Raw genomic sequence first — 4,529 nt, 5'->3', positions numbered from 1 at the left:
CCCGGGCGTGGGCACCCCCGGCCCGCCCCCGACGTCGCTGATTGGCGGAGCTGACGTCTCCGCAGAGAAAGGGCGGGGCTCCGCGGCTCCATCCAGGTGTGCCGGGTGCTCAAAATCCGGGCGACCGAGGTTCACTAGCAAAGCCTTTCCTCCTAGCCGAGGGAGGGGAAATGGGTCGCCTGGGGAGGGAAGACGTGGGTTTAAATCCGCGCTTTCCCATGTCCCAAGTGTGAGTTTGGGGGCTTGATATTGCTTATATCTTTCCACTTCTCTCAGATGAGGATAACAGCAGACCCTACTTCACTGGGATTACTGAGAGTTGTCAGAATCAAAATAGAGATGTCGAGCCCTGTATCAAATAAAGCTAGGAGGGCATGAAGAAGGAGGCTGACAGGCATAGATGCCTGATAAAAACTGTCACTAAGCACTGCCGGAACCACAACCTTGCACCTGAAAAAGGTATTTCTTCAAGGATGTTTGTCCCAACAACTACTTGGTTCAGCCTTGGACTGTTGCCTGCCTTATTATTGAACGTGTAACCAAAGATTATTTCAAGAAAATTGTGTGATCCTTATTTTGTCTTTGAGTTTTCCGCTCGCATTAGCCTTGTATACACAAATAGTTTACAATGGCACATGCATTCCCATTGTAATGTCTATTCCAGGAAAAACATGCTAATCTTTGGAGAGTCTGTTATTTAGGTTGATAGATTACACTGTGTTATTGCTTAGTTCGTAGTAAACACAAATGCTATCTCCTGTTTCTCCTGTCAGCAGTGTAACTTAAGCCAGGTTTCCCCCACCTTATCCTTTAAAGGAAAATTAATTGAATCACAGTGTGACCAGAATTGGGAAGGCAGCTAATTTCTTGGCAAAGTATGTCACCCTCTTTTTTTATGGTTATTATTTATAAAGCTTTTTATAATATTATACTTTCAAGTAATCATTTTTTGGTGTTCTTTTTAGACATGACAGTAGACACATTATAAAGTCCCATTCTTGAGGTTGTACATGATATGCAGTTTCACTGGTCATTATTTCAACCTCTTTGGACCGGAGAGAATATTGTAATGGCTAAACAAAGCCTCTGCAGTTAGCTTATCTTCATCCTATCTAGGCTTCTCCCCTTCCTAGCTCAGTCTTTGGCAAATTATCTGATCTCTTGATCCTTCTTCTATCTCCTTCTGGAAAAGGAGTAGAAAAAGAAGAAAGAGGGCCTATCCAGAGGTGGTTGTGAAAATTAATGAGAATTGATATAAAAATAACAACAAAAAAAAAATACTGAACATAGTGTTCCACCCTACTGATAATACTTAATAGATAATGAAAAGCTAAAGGTGTCAGGATATTCCAGCTTCCTTCCTTCTTTCCTTCTTTCTTTTTATAAGTATATCTTAAAAAAAAAAAAAAAAGAGTATGCCCTTACTGGGCCTATCCCATGCTAAGCAGGCCTCTAGCCCTGAGCTATATATACCACCAGTTTGTACCTGTTCCCCACTTTTTTTTTCCAGTGCTAGGTTAAACCCAGGCCAAAACTGTATTTAAAGCTATGTCCCCATTAATGCCCCCTTATCCATTCAGATGCACAACTGTGTCCCCATTAATGCCCCCTATCCATTCAGATGCAGCATAGTAATCCTGAGCTTACCCACACATTTCTTCATAAAAGCTTAAAGTGTACTTTTTTACAGTCTGTGTACTTTGAAAAAAGAAAAATCAGCCTGTTGACAATGGGACCATGATGTACCTTGCAAGAAGAGTGGCAAAGCCAATGGGAAACAGTGTCTCTCCCAAGGCCACACCAGAGCAGCAAAATGACTACTTCTCTACTTTCGAATAACTACTGCCTTTTTTTTTTAATATTTATTTTTTAGTTATTGGCGGACAACATCTTCATATGTGGTGCTGGATGGAATCCAGGCCTCAGGCACGCCAGGCAAGCACTCTACCGCTTGAGCCACATCCCCAGCCCTTAAATCTTTAAATCTTTTTTTTTTTTTAATGTGGTGATGGGGGTTGAACCCAGGGCCATATGCATGCTAAGCAAGTGCTTTCCCACTGAGCTATCTCCCCAGTATTACTGCCTTTTTAATGAATGAATTCCCCTGCCCAACTCTGACATAGAGTACGGGTTGGGTAGTGTCTTTGTCTTGTGAATTCAAAGAAGGAACTCCACAGACAAGAAGGGTGAGAGCAAGGTAACAGGATTTATTAAAGTTATAGAAGGAAACAGAGAAAGGGGAAGGAAGGAAGAGAGAGTGAGCTACCCCAGGTCCCCAGGAAGAGTTGCCAATGGACTTCTGTTGCCTAGAGGTTTACATGATAAAGTTATAGGGCAGTGGCAGTGGCCTAGAAGACCTAAAGCTGGAGTTTTCGAAAACAGTTTGTTCTTAACTGGGCATGTGGTGTTCACGTCCCCACCCCCACCCCTGCCCAAGCCCAGTCAGGTTACCAAGCTGCAGTTTGTCCTTTTTTGGAGAGGGTCTAGACACTGAGTCACAGATGTTTCTATCAGTTGGGTTTTTAAGCTCTTGCTTGTATCTGTGGTCTCTTGGACCACAGGAATCTGACCTTGGTGGGGCCCAACTTTCCAATTCATCTAGTCTAGCTTTTTTTCCTACCACACCACTTCATTTGTCCTTCCAATATCGAGATTTCCATACTGAGAGCTGAACTCAGGGCCATTGTACATATTAGGCAAGCACTCTACCACTGAACTACAGCCCCAGCCCTTTCATTTCTCTTATTTTGCTCTTGGGTTTTATCATTCAAGTAGTAAATTGTTTTCTGAAAGGAAGAGGAGAAATACTGAAGCTTTGTATTAAGAAAGACATTCATAACCAGCAGCAGTGGTATTCCCAACATGCCTATAATCCCAACAATTTGGGGGGCTGAGGCAGGAGGATTGCAAGTTCAAAGCCAGCTTCAGCTACTTAGTGAGGCCCTGGTCAACATAGTGGGACCCTGTTTCTAAATTAAACATAAAAAGGTGGTAAAGTACCCCTGGATTCAATCCCAGTACAAAACAAAAAGGAAAGGATTCACTTAAACTTAAAAACATTTATTCAATTTGAGGCTAATGCTTTTGTAAATGATGGATTCTTGTCTGTTCAAGCGGGCCATAACTTAGACAATATTGAAACTGGAGTTTTGAGATAAAAGTAGATTCCCTACTTCTGTGGAAACTGGGTTTTTGTCTTACAAATTTTGTACCAGTTGTCCACTTTATGCTTCCAATGTAGCCTTTCCTGCTCTGCCACAGTGACTTGGTTTTAAAAGAACATATTTCTCTTCCTCTTTCGGCTCTTCCCTTATCTCTCCCACTCCCTAATCTCAGGGGAAACTGGTTCTTTCTTCCACATCCCAAACCGAGTTATCTGTCCTTGAGTACACACCCAGCAAGGGAACCAAGTAATTGCTGATGAGCATCCAGAGACCTCAGGAATGACTACCTCCTAAATTAACAAGTGAATTACAACTCCAAGAAAGGGGGGCGGGGGAATGTGGTATTTGAATCACCTCTTTAACCTCCCTGTTCCGGTGGGTGAACAAAATCACAGCCTCTGAGATAGGAATCCCCTGTGTTTCTCCTTTGCTAACAAAGCAATAAACCTTCTTTTTCCTTTTTCTCAAAACCGTGTCCTAGTTATTGTATTGGCATTGGGGACAAGGACTGAGCTTTTGGTAACAAATTGAAGAATAAAATCCATGGACAATGCCAGAAGGGAAGAGTAAATGGAGCAGAACTTATATAAGTGGAAAGAGAAAGTGAGGGGGAACTGTTAGCAAGTTTTTCCTCTTAAATGCACCAGTCTAGGGACCTAGATAGCTTCTAGTAGGGGCATTGATCAAAATCTATGTTAAAAAGATATTGAAAAAGTATCAATGCTTTTGAGTTTTTGCCTTTGAGTTTTAACCCTCTCTTCCTTCCTGTAACTCCTGAAGGGAAATCGAGGAATGAAAGACAGGTAAGTAGAAACGAAAGCCAGAGACCAGGCAGAGATACTCGGTCGGAGCTGACAGATAAAGGCCATCTCTCTATAGGAGAGAAGTAAAATAAGCTTGGGTTCCAGGACTCTTATGGGGGAGGCTCAGGAATCAGAGCTGGGTGGGTCCTAATGGTGGTTAGGGGTTGGGTTGGTATGAGGGAGTGGTGAGTCTTTCTCAGAAAGGCCCTTGGGGAGGAAAGCAAAACTTTTTCCTTAAAATGCCTGCTGTCACTCAAGATGGCTGTCCAGATGCTAAGTAAGGACCTTATAACTCCCACTGGGATTCATCTCCACATTCCATTCTCCCCACTGCTCAGGGACAAAGGAGTTGGCTGGAAGGTCTTCCACAGCTTAGCTAGGTGGAGTGAGTGGTCTTTACATTTGAAAAAGGCCTTGAAGGGCCCATCTGCATTTCTACTGGGTTGGTCTGAACAAGACCTGAACTGGGGCCCATTACCCTGATTGCCTGACCATTATCTATTCTTATTCAATGTCAGTGTGATCTTCTGAGATTATAAATATTTGAATCTCAATAACACAT

Source organism: Urocitellus parryii, chromosome 3 (genome assembly GCF_045843805.1).
Source record: "Urocitellus parryii isolate mUroPar1 chromosome 3, mUroPar1.hap1, whole genome shotgun sequence".
Lineage (NCBI taxonomy): Eukaryota > Metazoa > Chordata > Mammalia > Rodentia > Sciuridae > Urocitellus > Urocitellus parryii.
Note: the sequence above shows the minus strand (reverse complement) of the source record.